The 15,896-nt window shown below is 37.6% G+C and overlaps 1 protein-coding gene and 1 long non-coding RNA gene across 3 annotated transcripts in view; one reads left to right on the top strand and one right to left on the bottom strand.

Moving 5' to 3' along the window:
* Positions 1–5,086: 5,086 nt before the first annotated feature.
* Positions 5,087–11,158, bottom strand: LOC141551323 (uncharacterized). 2 transcript variants are annotated; one of them, XR_012484830.1, is made up of 3 exons: positions 10,752–11,154; positions 9,253–9,419; positions 5,087–8,466 (listed from the first exon to the last, which is right to left on the bottom strand). It is a non-coding gene; the product is annotated as an uncharacterized LOC141551323 (long non-coding RNA). The 2 variants fall into 2 exon arrangements; XR_012484831.1 differs by lacking the exon at positions 5,087–8,466 and having other exon boundaries at positions 9,250–9,419; positions 10,752–11,158.
* The window catches only part of GLIS3 (GLIS family zinc finger 3), a 658,251-nt gene continuing 651,692 nt past the window's right edge, over positions 9,338–15,896 (top strand). Inside the window, exon 1 of the mRNA XM_074282835.1 lies at positions 9,338–9,474. The gene's annotated coding sequence lies outside the window, so the exon portion shown is untranslated. The remainder of the gene's footprint in view (positions 9,475–15,896) is intronic.

Here is a 15,896-nt window from a genome sequence, read left to right as displayed (position 1 = left end):
CCACCTGTAAATTAATCTGGATGTGGGGGAAGAGAAAGTTTGGGGAGGGGTGGGTGGGAGAGAAGAATTTTCTTATAGGTAAGCAAAAGATTTGTGAAATTCCATGAAATCAGAATGCATGTTTATTTATTGATGGTAACCAGGCAAACATCCATATTTAAATGTTCATTTAACTCCAAGTAAACTATTGATTCTAACCACAATAACTATATTAATAATTTCATAATAATGATAAGCATCACTATATATCAGTACTTTAAGGGATATGGGATTTCATTCTGTCCATCAGTGGAGATTACTGCCTATCCACCGGCTGTCATTGTTTGTTACTTTTGCCTTTGTATTTACAAAGAGTTTACCTAATCCTAGAGATCTTGCTTTTTTGCAGAATGTAAACTCCTCAGGAGCAGGGTTGTCTCATTTTTGTATTTTGTCCTCCATACTTGTCTGGTATATAGGCAATTAATATGTGCTTGTTGATTGATATTGACCAATTATTGATTGATTCTTTTAATATCTGGGCTTTCTGTTAGACCTTATCTTCCATAAATGAGCAGTTTCTTTTTTTAGAATATGTATCCACATCCATATGTGTATACATGTATATATCTGTGCCCACGGGGGTGCATGTACACACATATAGGCATGTACATTATATGCAATAGTGTGCTGGGAAATATTTAACAACTGACTTTCTAGAAATGTACTACATAATCAGCTTTAAGTTTAATTTACCTTTTAAAAATTTACATTTTTGCCCATCAATTTCTTAAGTCTAGAAATCAACAAAGTAATACATCAAGCTGAAATTTGTAGAAATATCTGAGAAGTGCTCAAACTGAAAACTGAACAATAGGCTTTGGCTAAATCACATTCTTTCCTACATATGACTTCTCAGGCATAATTCATTGTTGATAATATGCTGTAGTTCGCTGACATGCAAATGAATCTTCCCATTGATCTTTGGGGTAATCTGTGATTTTTTAAACATATCTATGTGTATATACACACATACATATATGTTTACACATTCATGCACGTGTATATATTGTGTGTATCCTGTCTACATCAAAGTGACCTTTATACACATATGTCTGTGTATATATACAACATGAGAAGTAACATAGCATAGTAGATAGAGAAAACAGATAGGGTTTCAGTCTTGGGAATACCTAAATTTAGTTTCTGCCACTGGCAGGTTGTGTGATCCTGGGCATTGTCACTTATGTAATCTGATTAACATTAACACAATGTAATGGCTATACATTTAAATTCAACAATTAGATCAGTGGAGAGAATCACACTTGGAGTCAAGAGCTCCTAGGTTCAGAACCCAGCTCTGACCATTAGATTCTGTGTGATTTTGAACAAATGATTTAACCTCTCTGGTTCTCAGATCATTCATACAAAATGAAGGAATTAGACCATTTAAGTTCCAAGAGTCAGGTCTCTAACTTGATCCCAGAATAGCAACATTTTTAGGCAATAGCATAAGTTGTGTGCAGGAGTGTGATCTGGATTAATAGAGAATAGTCTCTGCTGATAAAACTATAGATGTTTCAAATTTTCAATTAAGATACCATATAGTACTTGTGACTCATACTGAACTTTTTAAAATAGAAACTTAAGTTTTACCATATTTCCCTCATCCTATACTTTGAGTTTTAAAACCCTTATGGAAACTTGCATGAATCACCATTCAATTTTATCTTACTCAATTATTTAGTTTGTTTTAAACCTGTAGAAATAGTTTTAAATGTTAATTTTGCAAATTGTTGTGTTAATTATCTCACACAGTTCTGTCACGGGGAAAAAAAAAGACAATCATGGCATATATTGTTTCATCCAATTTAGTGATTAAAATGTGGATTAGTACCAGTTTAAGGGCAAATCTCTGGAGATTTCCACTAAACACTTCCTTTCACATGTTAATATTGACTATTGATGACTACTCTTTGGATTCAATCACTCTATTAGCTACAAAACTAGTAAATATACAATTATCCACATTAGCTAACATGAATCATTAATGTTAAATAATTTTTAAAGGTTGATATGATATGGTATGTTAATTCTTTTGACCTCTTAAAGATCACTGACAAAAGCTAGGGATTCATAACTATTAGCTCTGTAGTTTCAGAACTGAAAGATTACCTAGAATCATAGTTTTAGAGCTAAAAGAAAATTTAGCAGCCATCTAGTGGAGCTTCCTTATTTTATAGATGAGAATAGAATGGTAAAATGACTTACCCTGATAAGTAGCACATGACAGAGACAGAATTTGAACTTCGGTCTTATGATTCAAAATTCTATATTCTTTTCAATGTAGTCATGTGAATCCTATCCTGTTGAGAGGAACCCACTGAGAATTTTCTGACATTCTACTCATTTATCTTTAATTTACACTATTGCTTGGCTTTTTTGTTCTCCATTCATTATGTTGAGAAAACAAAATCAAAATAAAGATTGAGTAGTTCAGCCTTCTCACTGTTTACCATCATCTCCAACCCAGCCACTTAGAGGGCTTAAGCTTTTTTTCATTCTCCCCTTCTCCCCAACCTTAGCCAAACAAATATTATTTATTTTCTTAAACATGCAAGTACAATTTCAGCTCATTCTGAGAACTATTACATTTACCTTATTCTCCTTGAGAGTCTAGGTTTGAATACTAGATAGCTTACTATTTGTTGAAAGGAAAATTCTTTATTTTGGTTATGACCATGATTATTAATAAGATAAAATTCAGGACAAAGAGAATTAAAAGTTTATTATTAGTACACCAAGGAAGCAACATGATGATTGGCTGATCACTGAAAAAATTAGAGATGGCTTCTAAAAGGAGCCAGCTTTTATTGAGAATTTTGTAAAGGCAATTGATAAAGGCAAATAAAGCAACATCAGCAAAAAAGGTTAAGTCCTTGCATATCAATTTCTTCCCAAAGCAGAAAAGTACAGGACAACTTCCATGCCAGCTGGGGTAATGATATTACAGGAATAGGTGCAGGACAAATAATAGGCTATAGATTGAATATCTCTTTTCCCAAAAAAGGCTCCCTCAACATTGATTGACAAGAAGGACTGGGAGCACTGAGTCAATACAACTTTCAATAATTGGAACTTGTGTTTTCTAAATGTTATATCTTCATTAACACTTAGCACAGTTATCTAAACAAAATAAGCAATCAATGTAATGTCTTTTCTCAATTTAGTTTTGAAAAAATATTATTTATGTTTAGCATCCATTTTAAAACAGTTTCTTTGACCATTTTTTAATTGGGGAATGACTTATAATCTTACAAATTTGCCTCAGTTCTCTATATGAGAAGTGATGCCTTTATCAGAGAAATTTGCTATAAAATGTTTTCCCCAGTTTCCTGCTTTTGTTCTGATCTTGGCTGAATTGGTCTTGTTTGCCCCCCCCAAAGTTTAAGCTTAATGTAATGAAAACCAACAATAATACAACTATCATATGATAAACATATGTAGCATCATGTGATTGACAAGGCATATCACATGACAGTATGATGCATTAAAAGTTATCATGTGATGGACACACAACACAACAACCCACATCATATGATGAATACACTGTGTCAGTGAATAGATATGTCATTCCATGAGATCAACTTTCTGTGTCATGTAATGACACCATAACATATGATGAAATAACACAGATTGAACTGAGGTTTTCTTGACTCCAATTTTAGTCTTGTCTGCTATAACACCTAGCTGCCTATAAACATAGGAAAGGGGACATTTGAATTTAGGGTGAAAGAAAGCCATGAATTCTAAGTGATGTGACTGAATAGAGTATTCTAGGCATGGGGGACAATACGTGGAAAGGTAAGAGATGAAATATGGAATGTAGTGTGTCAGGGACAGTGTGTAGCTCAGTCGGCTTGTAGAGTACATGAAGTTGGTTAATATAGAAGAAGAAGAAGACACTATGAATGTATCCACTACCTTTTGGGTGACCCATAATTTGAATCTTTTGGGATTGGATTATTCTGAACCATAATCATATGGCACCATTTGAAGAAGATTGGTGTTAAAAAGATGAGTTTTGTTTCAGGGAGCAGCTTCCCAAATGTAATTCAGTCTATTGGCCAATATTTGTTAATAGCCTACTATGTGCCTGACACTGTGCTAAAACCTGGGTGTATTCACTGCCCCCAAGGAGCTTCCTAAGTACCTTCCCCTTAGTTAAGGAGAGAGATAGGGATTAGGGGGAAGGAGAGCAATTTTTTTTTTCACAGACTGTATAATCAGAATATGCAAATCCTGGAAGGGATCTTTAATGTTTAGTACAGCCTATGTTTTATTTTGAGGACACAAGTCCCAGAGCCATAAATTTATCAATGGAGATGATTTCATTATGATTCTGAACTTAAATTTAGTTTGATTCAGAAACTTTGGAAAATATATTTTCTTCATTATTCTGTTTTTTTTTTTACAGTACCCTATGGTAAGATAATTAACTATATTTAGATTAATTTATATAGTAGGCAGTTATGTATTCTCAAAAGAAAGCCTAATAATTGCTTTTCACTATTCCATGTAATCCAAACCACATTGATAGAATGACCTATCTGGAGCTCAAATAGGCATCTAGTGTAATGACTTCCCTTTACCAAAAAAAAAAAATAATAACCTGCTCAATTTTATACAAATAATGTATGAAATCTAGGATTTGAACTCAGTTCCTGCAACTTCAACTTTAATTCTCTTTCCACTGCACCATACTGTTAAGGACCATGCCTAGGTGAAGGGGCAGGTGAATTTTCTGAGAGCCTCCACAGCTGTGAATCATAACACTTGAAGGAATTGCAAAGCAGCCTTAGAAGATATTTCTTGTGGATTAGAATGAAATAATTTGGAGGCAAGAGGGAAGAGGAGAGAGTTCAGAGGTCAGAGAATGCAGTCTCCTTGTATCATTATCATCTTCTCACAGGAAGACAAGCATTCTACAGGTCTGAGTTAGACCTCCAGCAGCCACTGGTAGGTGGCTCCCATATCACAACACCATACTGCCTCCCATGATATTCTAGAGAAGGTAGAGATGAAAGGGACTTTAAAGGAAGCACACGTAATGGCAAATTTAAACTAGATAAACTGACATAATTAAGCTTTTTTCTCCCCATTGTTCTTCTAGTACTCCCTGGGTAAGGTGAGCATGTAACACTTAGGATCTCTAATTCTTTGTCATTGCAAGTTAACATGCATAAAAGTAATTTTCTTTTATCTTCCCATTCATTAGTTCTCCCAAGGGTCAAAGAATGGGTCATAGAATTTGGAAAGACGGAGATAGCTTGTAGGTCATAATGGTCCTCTGATATGGAGATAAATTTGCACTTTTAATCGATACTACATTGAAAAATATTTATCACAAAAACAGGATGATTTATCAAAAGCTTTCCTATGCTTGCTGCACAGGACTCATTGCTCTGTATCCTTCACCAATGTTCACATTATAAACATTTAAAAATGACTAAGAGTGAGCTTGTGAAACATGAAGAAAAGGGTGCACACAGTTGCATTTGAATACACTTGAAACATTTCCCATGATTGTCACTCCAGTATAAGAATTGTTATGACTATCATTGTAACAATTATCCCTTCTGTGTGCCAAACACCCATCTGCATAAGACAAAGGAGAAAAATCACATTTTTTATGTATTTTGATGAATTTTGGAAAATAATACTTTGAGTTTATTGAACTTTAAGCATCACATTATCTCTTTAAGCCACTTGGGATTTCAGAGAAAAATCCAACTTTGAACTACATTTTAAAATTCTAGATACAGTTATTTATTTTTAAATGTGCCCCCACACCATTATTTCCTGATATTTAGTAGCTTTGAGCACCTACAATATGCTGTGTATACTATGTAACACATTTTGCCCTCAACTACTATATACTCTACAGAAACTTTAGAAATATATAAAACTATTCCAGTCACTTGTGTGATAAAATATTTGAAAGTATAAAAGCAACAGTAATAATGTTAATTTTGGTAACAGAAGTTCTCCTCCATCCAGCACCACATCATCCATATATAGAACTATCATTAAAACAAATGGAAAAATATTGAATGATGTGGATAAATTCATTTCCCTTGACAGTATACTATCCAAGGATGTATACATAGATGATGAAGTTGATGTATGCATTGCCAGAACTATCTCAGTCTTTGGGAATCTCTGAAGGAAAGTATGGGAAAGAAGAAGTATTAGGTTGTCTACCACACTGAAAGTCTACAGAACTATTGTGTTGACCTCATTGTTGTATGCCTGTATGCCTCACAGTCTATGCTAGGAAACTGAACAGCTTCTACTTGAATTGTTTTAGGAAGATTATGAAGATCACCTGGCAAAATAAGGTACTGAATGCTGAAGTCCTTTCTCAAGATGAACTATAGAGAAGCATTCAAAATCTGATTGCAGAAAGCACAACTTCAATGGATTGACCATATTGCTTGAATGCCACTCTATTTTATGGAGTACTTTTATGGAAGTCAGAATAAGGATATAAGGACACTCTCAAGGTCTCTCTGAAAAACTTTGGAAACAATTATTTGACATAGGAGATTCTAGTAGAGGACTGTCTGGGACAGTTTGCCCATGTAGAAAATGGTGCTACATTCTATGGGGAAAGAAGAATTGTAGTAGCTCAAAAGAAATGTGAGATGTGCATCTTTACTTCAAATATTTGTATGGACTATTTGTGCCCAACCTTTGGTAGAGATTTCTGAGTTTATATTGGTCAGGTCAGCCACAGTCAGATGCATTGTGCCTTGAGCACAGAATGTTGATGTCATTTTGATTCTTTTCAAGCATGAAGGACAACAAGTAAGTTTTACAAAGCACTTTAGAAATATTATCTCATTTGATCCTCATAAGAACCCTGGGAGGTAGGTGCCATTATTATCCTAATTTTACAGATGAGGAAACCAAAGCAAGCATAGGTTATGTGATTTTTTTCAGTATCAGAGAGTTAATGTATGAGACTGAATTTGAATGTAAGTTTTCCTTATTCCAGACCCATCCCTCAATCCAATTCACTTCATCACTTAGCAATTTTGATAGTGAAGATAGGACTACAATCCCCCTTATCCCAACTGTAGGCTGAATGTGATCAAAATAGCTGCATAGTATATAAACATGTGACTAAACATATGGATGTACAATACATATGCAAAGTGTAGTTGAAAACTGCAAGACTTTCACATCATCTCTCTCTTCTGCAGATACAACAGAGCATGGTACAAAAGAGCCAGTCTCTCTGGCCTTCAGTTTCCTTATCTGTACCATGAGGATGTAGGTCTAGAAGTTGTTTCAGGTACCCTTCATCTCTAAGGCTATGATTGCAGGCATCATGTGTACTACTTTTACCCATTTATAAGAGTACTTTGTAACTTCATGATGGCTGAGTGCTGTGAAGTGTTATTTATGAAGCATTGTGGTATTTTCAAAACAATGCATGCATGGATGCAAACATACCCACAGGCAAACACATTTATTTCTCTAGATAGCATATAGTAAACAGAGTGTTACACTTGGGGTCAATAAGACATGGATTCAAATATCCCTTCTGAAACTTATTAGCTATGTGACCACAGGTAAGATAGCACTTAAATTCCTTGAATCTTAGGCAAATTTTCTAAGACAAAATTATACACATGCCAGTGATCCACATAGTGGAGACTGTTCTCACTCCTAGAAAATCACAGATCATTGAGATAATTTTCTTTTTTTTTTTTTTTTTTTTTTTTACTTTTGGCCAATCAAGCCTTATTAAAGTGTTTTTGTTTGTTGTGGTTTTCCTAAGGATAATTGGATCAAAACCAGGAAGGAATTTTAGAGATAATGGAGTCAATTACAAAGATGGAAAGGACCTCAGAATCAAGTCCAGCACTAAAATGAACACTAAACTCATTTACAATTTCCCCAAGAAGTGGTCATTTAACTTCTACTTACAGACCTCCAATAAAGAACAACCTGAGGCAGTCTATTCTACTTTTTTGGACAGTTATAATAGTTGGGATGCTTTTCCTCATATGGAGCCAATTATTAGCCTCCCTTCAACTTTGCCCCATTGGTCCCAGTTCAACTTTCTAGCACCAATCAGAAACGCCTTTATTTCCCAGGAAGGGACACTGAGGTCCAATTGATTTGAACCCAAATCACACTAATTCTTGGTAGGACTGGAAATAGAACGAAGGTGTCCTAACTTTCAGTCTTTTTGAGCCTTCCCTATTAAGCATCTTAATTTAATGGAGAAGAAAGCAGTTATAAACATTAAAGTACTAAGTAAAAGCAAGTTATTACAGCTCAAGGTCATTGGGGTCTTTAGCAGGGACGGAATTGAACCCAGACCTTCAAATTCCAATTCCAGGCCTCTTTTCACTGCATTGATGCCTGTTTTGACATCAGTCCGCTCCCTTCAGGCCACTGAAATTTCTTCACCTCCAAAAGAAAAAAGAAAAGAAAAACAAATAAGAAAACAAAACAAAAAACTAGGTTCAGTAACCAATGGTTAGAAGAGTGTCTCTCTTCTGACTAGTTTCCCCGTCTCCCTACGTGAATGTGAGTGTGTGAACGGAGAGAGGGAGACACAAGCTCAGCCTTTGAATTAGCCAACCGGGTGACCAGGCACTACCCGCCCCTTTGCCCCCCTCCCCCGTCCCTCCCCCTTTTCATTCCTCTCTCGCTCCCTCCCTCCTTTTCTCCCCCTCCTCCTCCCCCCTCCCCCCCTCCCCCCTCCGGCTCTCGCACTCAGGAAGCCGCTGGCTGCTGGCCCTCACAACTAACTCTCTCTCTTTTACTTTCTCCCTCCCTCTTCCCAGTCCTTGCGATCCCCAAGTCCACACAGCCTTGATTGAACCGGCACAGAGTAGAGAGCACCGCTGTAGCTGCTGCAAGCTTCCCCCCACCCCCAACTCCTCCCCATCCTCTGGAGCGGAGTCTCGTACCCCTTCCCCCTGCTACAAACCGGCTCCCCTCCAGCCCCCACTCCCGCAATCATTGGGTATCACCCGCCAGCCCACAGCCTCATCACCAACCAGACCCTAGCTAACTTTCCCTCCGTGGATAGGGATGAGCAGAGCAGGCCAGGCACAGAGAAATGGAAACCCAACTTTAGTATATATTTTTTAACTTAGATTTTTTTTTTTTGGGGGGGGAGAATGATCTGATGCCTAGGGCATCTCCTCTTACACACGCCCACGCTACGCGGCCCCCAGCACTAAGCACCCCAGATTTTGCTGTCCCATTCCTCAGCTCGGATGGAAGTTTGCATTTCCAAAGGCCAAACCCTTCAAGCGTGCTGAAGCGCTGGGAACCAAAGTTGCTGTCTTAGACTCAGCCCCTTGCAAGCCGGGCTGTCATTCTCGCTGGTGGAGAGGCGAGAGAGAGGCAGCCTGGGGAAAGGAAAAAATGCACGTTGAGCTTTGTTGTGGAAATCCTGGTTACCTGGTAAGTGGATGCCATAGGAACTTCTCTTGTAGACAAGAAAGCGAGTTGGGGGGAGGGGGAACCTTAAAGCTTCTAGGGACCTGTGTTAGAAATAGTTTTCCCCCGGGAAACCTGTGCAGACACGCTCTTTCAAGTGTTGTGTCCCTCACCCCTATTTCTGAGAGAGAGAGAGAGAGAGAGAGAGAGAGAGAGAGAGAGAGAGAGAGAGAGAGAGAGAGAGAGAGAGAGAGAGAGAGAAAGCAGCTTTTAAAAATTACTATTCTTTTTAAGACATGGAAAAGGGAATACACTTTTCTCGTCAGTTGTGTAAGACAGCCCAAAGGATGAGGGTCAGGATGGGACAGAATGCCCCTGGACTACCCTAAGAAAATGGAAAGAAAGTGAAGTGAAGAGGTTTTAAAACAGACTCGGTAAAGGGGAGGACTCGGGTTTATTTTTTTTTTTCCCTCCCCACCAAAAGGACCAGTTACGCTGTTGCTTAGAGATCAGATCAAGTTAAGGGACGCGAAGACATAGTGTACGCCGACCGAAAAGTTTGTGTGAAAGAGAAAGTTTGGGAAGTGGGTATTGATAGGGTGACTTAAGTTCATTCTCTTGAAATAGACTAGTATTTATCCGTCTATTTGCCTATCTATCTATCTCTGTCTACCTCTGATCTTGCATATTTACACCATTACGTAGTTACATTACACATATAGCATGTAGTATTTTATATACACATTGCTGTAACATCTATTAGAGATGCTTTATTTCAACTCACGTGTTTGTTTATATATGTGAAAACAATTTTGAATTTCTAAGTGTTTTCACAGAGAATATATTTCCATCTATAGGGCTACTCTGTAGAGGTATCTATACACACACCTGTATCCAGTATCCTTGCGTGTTGCCAGCACATAGACACACTCAGACACAAACACTCCGCTGCATGTGTCACCGAACGTTTACGTTTTGATCGTGCGTAGCAAAATGTCAGGACTGTTTTGAAAATGTCTCATTTTCACTCTAAAAGGACTTTGTCCCGTTTTGGTCTCTATAAATTACCCCTCTGTGTTTTTGAAGGAAGTCTGTCCAAGCTACTCTCCGGAAAGCATGAGTCTGCAGTTCGAGTTCTTGGGCACGCACACACGCACACACACACACACACACACACACACACACACACACAGCACAATACGAACACGCACACTCAGGATTCTGTTCTTCTCTCCCTCTCCCCTCACTCCCTCCCCCCATTCCCCTAGCACTGTGGTGAAGTAGACTTCCAAATTACTCACTTTAGCTGACAAATCGGTTAGGGAATGAAGAAACAATACTGTCTGGAAACTTTGGGGACGCGTCTCCTTGGTTTTGAAGGATTTGTCATCATGTAGATGATTAAGTTAGGTACCTGGAGGGAGAAACTTTGGGAAAGTTCATTTCCGGTTTTATTATCTCCAGGGCTTTGGGAGTAGGGATGGTGTAGTTGCCAGGCTGGAAGCAAAAGCCAAGCTGTTTGTAGCTATGAGATCAACCAAGTTCCCCTTCTTTTTTTTATTGCGCCTCGGTACAGGGGTTGTTCGCTCCGCTTGCCCCAGTCTGGGGTAGGGGGGTGGGTGAGGGGTGAGTGGCGTGTGCGCCTCTGAATCGTGAGGTATTTGTGGGGGGAGAGGAGAGCAGGCCTATACTTTATTTGCTCGTCTGGTCTGAGTAGACATTCATGAATGTGACTTTATTAAAGGGTTGCAGAGTGAACCCAGAGCCCTCCCGGCAAAGGGCTTATTCAGGAAGGAGTTGCACAACAGGAAGCCTGCACGCTTTTTGTTTTGCTTTGTTGTCCTTTCTGATAGGATGGATTAGTTTGGTGGTTGTGACGAAGGGCTAAGAAGGGAATCGTTCTCTCCCCCCTCAAAGCGCCCTCCCTGTCCACCTTCTTCTCAGCCTTTCATTGCTCTTTACTCCTACCCCCACCCCAAAACTCCCACCCCCATCCTGGGCTTCTCCAGGTAGCCAAGATGAGGAGAGAAGCTCTCGTGGAGAAGGCATATTCCTCCAGTCTTGAGCACACGGACTACTTTTAGTCATTCTAAAGATTGGGGGATGAGGGGATGATTGGCTTATAAGGTCGCATTCCCCTTTTTTCCCTTCTGCTCCTTCTCCTTTCAAGTTCTCGGGGATAAGCAAGAATTGAGAAAGTAGGCTGGATTCAGTCCTGGAATATCAGCAATCCTCCAAGGGTCCTTCTCTTTTCTGTTACATGCTAAGTGGACTCAGACTTTGGGTCATCTCCCTTTTCTCCTTTTGGGCTTCCCCCTTTCTCGGCAGGTTCTGATCCTGGTATTGAAGGACAGTTTTTCTGACCATTCCTGCTTTGAAGAAGAAGGGTTTTTTACTTTACCATTCTTGGATCTCCCCAACTTGCCCCTTTCCTTTGATCAGAGACCTCTCCTCTTGCTTTGAGGCATCTCTGCATTTTTTGTTTCTTCCAAGGTTGAAGACAATTTCTTCTCTCATTTCAGGTTGGGAGAAGGGGAGTGGGGTGCCTATGTTAGAGGAGGGAAGTTCTTGGGCTCCCTCCAGCGGTGAAATTACTTCTAATTTGTGAGGCGTGAAAAAATTGAATAATTTTAATTTACTGGGTAGGTTCATAGGATTGGCAATTGAAATAGGTTATCTAGTCAATTTTTCTTATTTTATGATGGGGAAACTGACACCCAGAGAGTTAAAATAGCTTATCTAAGGTTGCACATTTGGCCAAGCTAAAATTTGAACTTCCTTTTTCTACTACACCAACTGATGTTCTTATAATTTATCTGATGTTTTCTATTCTATCCCCACTCACACCATCCTTTTTACAATCAAGAGAGGGGGTTAGGGAAGTTATGTGACTTGCATAATTAGATTAGAGGATAAAGAAGAAGCTTACAATCAATAATTTCATTCACTTAGTATATATTAATCAAATCTCTTCCAAATACAAAGTACTGTTCAAGAGACTCTTTGAAAGATATCAAAATGAGAGACACCATAGTGTAGTAGAAGGAACTCAGGATTTAAGAGTTAGAAAACCTGGATTCTAATTTCATTTCAGACTTTTATTGCATGTCTTTAAATCACTTAACCTCAGTTTTGTTGAGTGTCAAATTGAGGGGGCTGGATTAGACCAAAGCTTCTTAACCTGTGAGTTGTGATCCCTTATGAAGTCCAGTAACAGAATGTAGGGGTCATGGAATTATGATTTATTATCAGCAAATGTTTGATTTGTATACTTATTTTCTATACCTACATACTCAGGAGCATGTGAAAGTTTCTTGGAGTAAAGGAGTTGTGAGTAGAAAAAGTTTAAGAAGTCTTGGACTAGAAGATTTCTAAAGTTGCTTCCATATCTACGTCAACAGTCCTATGAATGACCCAGGCCCTGCCTTGATTTTTTCTGCTCTCATAAAAGTACCCTTTCTCTTTTTCCTATTACTTCCATCCACAAGCCATCCACAAAGCCATCTTTCTTGTAACTCTATAAAAACCTTGCATCTCTCTCATTTTTTATGAGCCTCTAGTTTTATTTCTGACTTTTCCACAACTTTGGATTAGTAATGATTTCTACTTCAGGAGTCAGTTGAATCTCTCTCTCTCTCTCTCTCTCTCTCTCTCTCTCTCTCTCTCTCTCTCTCTCCTTCCTTGAACTCTTTCCTCCTCTACCTTCAAACCCCCATACTAGGCCTGTCCTTTTTTCCTCAGAGAACTGGTAGTTTGGGTAAGAAATAGCCATGTCTCCCACTGCCCCCTTCCTATTTTCTCTTTTCCTCAGTGGTGCAGATTCCGATGGACATCTTTCTCAACTATACTCACTTCCTCCTTGCCTCCCTATCTTTGAATCTATCTTTTCTCTGCTGTCTCCACACATTAGAATATAAGCCCTTTGAGGGCAGAAATTGCCTTTAAAATTTTATGTGTATGTCATGTGTATTTCCAGTGTTTAGCACTGTGCCAAATGCTTAACACATGACCATTGTCAGTGTGACAATATGTGTGAAAACTCTCTATGGATATTACTGTGTTATTGAAATCCATGGAGAGTTTGAAGACTCTTGGAGAGGACAAAAGTATCCAAAAGAATAATAGTGTCATTGTGGAAATGATAGGTCACTTTGGAAAAATTATAAGTTGAGATTTGATATTAGGTGCTACTTTTAAATAAAGAACTAATATCTCAGGGCAGCTTGGTGGCATAGTATATGGAATGCTGGACTCGGAATCAAACTGATTCATCTTTCTGAGTTCAAATCTGGCCTTGTATATGTCTAGCTGTGTAATCCTGTGGAAGTTATTTAACCTTGTCTGCCTTACTAAAATAAGCTGGAGAAGGAAATACAATCCACTCTAGTATCTTTGTCAAGAAAATCCAAAAGGGATCACAAAGAGTTGGATGTGACTGAATAACAACATTAGCTCACAAGTATATATACAAAATAAATATTAAAATAAGCAGTATTTCATTAAGTGGGATTTAAAAAGTGTTTTGTACACTTTAAAGCATTATTTAAATGTTAATTAACAGCATTATTATTTATAGGATTAAGAACATTACATAATAGTTTTAAAAATCACTTCTAAAGAGCACTAACCTTCACATATTTATATAGATATACTGCTACTGTAAAACCATAGTGCTAAGGTCACTTTTGAAAGGAGTAAGGCATTTGGGATTACTTCATAATCTCTATTTGTTTTTTGTCTTTTGATATCTAGCACCCATCATAGTTCCTGTATAGTGTAGGTACTTATTTGTTTTTTGAAATTCATTGTGGCCATTTTGAATATGTTCTCCTTCTTTTGTTGTTTGTTAATTTCTTGTCCTCAACTGACTTTCTGGAAACGGTGCAATTTTGGGATGGAGGTAGAAATAGAATGATATTGTTTATTTTTTCCTTCTTGATTTGCTACTGGCTAATTAGCAAAAATATTCTCTCTCCACATCTATCCTGGTGGAATGTGAGAGGACTATACTCCAAGGAAGTAAATGCTGTTTAGTTTTGGAGCAAATCAAGTTTCTGGGAGGGATATTAATTTATTGTGAGAAATAAGATTGGTGGAATTCATCGGATTCTACTCAAGACAAAATCAAGGTTGGTAAGGCAGGAGACAGGCCATATGATAAAATATCCAGCTCTTTTTCATCACTAATGAGGAAAAAGTTGAAATAACAGTGAAGTAAAAGTCACTGAAGCACGGATTTGACTCTGTTAGTGCCCTGTTCAAGAAGCTTCAGTAACTTCCTATTACCTCTACAATAAAATACAATTCCTCTGTCTGTCTTTTAAAGCCATTTATAATCTGTCTCCAGTCTATTTTTCCAGACTGATGACACATTACATCCCTCTATTTTCAGCTAAATTGGTCATTGTGATATTCTTCATACAAGACATTTTGTTTTTCACCTCCTTACCTTTACATGCCTGAAATGTTCTTTCTCTTCATCTCCAACTCTTTGAACCTTAAATTCCAATGCTCAATTCAAGTGCTTCTTCCCTCTTAAAAAAATCTTTTCAGGGGTTCTCTAAGTGCTCCTCTTCCTGAAATTCTATTTTGTGCATATTTTCTTTTAAATATTTGGGCTCATAGTGTCTTAGCCTAGTGAAAATGCAACCCCCTTGAGATTAGGGACCGTTTTGCTTTTATTTTTCTCTTTGTAAACCCAGCATCTAAAATAATGATTGGCACAGAGTAAACACTTAAAAATTCTTGTTGACTTGAAGTGATGGAAGAAAAAACTCCATAAATCTGAAAGAGTTTTAGAACAATCAGATCCATCCCAGAGTGGCTTCAGTAGGTATTAAGCTTCCCTTGCTAAAATTCCTTAAGCAAAGTTTGAAGGACTATTTGTTTAGATGTTTTAGGCTGGATTCGTGTATGACTGATGGTTAAATTCAATGACCTCTGATTTTCCTTTCATTTTTCACATTTTATGATTCTGTGATATTGAAGATTAAAGAACTGAAAAAGCAATATGAAAAGTACAAATATAATCTGAATGAATGGGGGGAAGGCACTTATTAAATTCTTACTATGAACAAAGTATTAGTTTAGGTCACAGGGTTATAAAGACTAATTTTAATCAGCTTTTTCAAGGTTGAACTTAAGTTTTACTTTTTTCTATCAATATCATTTGTCTATCCCAGCTCATAAATTAATAAGTAATTGAATTAATGAATTAAATTGAATATGCTCTTCAATTAATAATTGAATGATTCAATGGACTATATATAAGCTTTATTTCTACTCCATGACTATTATCCTTACTGGTTCTTACATGAGTGTTTCAAAGATTTGTTGTTGCTTTTTGTATGAGTTAAACTCTCTTCGCTTTTGCAAAACACCATCCTTGGTGATTTATAAAGTAGTTTTAGAGAGAGATTACAATTGAAGAATTTGTCACCTAGTGG

Source organism: Sminthopsis crassicaudata, chromosome 1 (assembly GCF_048593235.1).
Source record: "Sminthopsis crassicaudata isolate SCR6 chromosome 1, ASM4859323v1, whole genome shotgun sequence".
Lineage (NCBI taxonomy): Eukaryota > Metazoa > Chordata > Mammalia > Dasyuromorphia > Dasyuridae > Sminthopsis > Sminthopsis crassicaudata.
The sequence above is the reverse complement of the archived record's forward strand: the minus strand, read 5'-3'. Positions and strand labels throughout refer to the sequence as shown.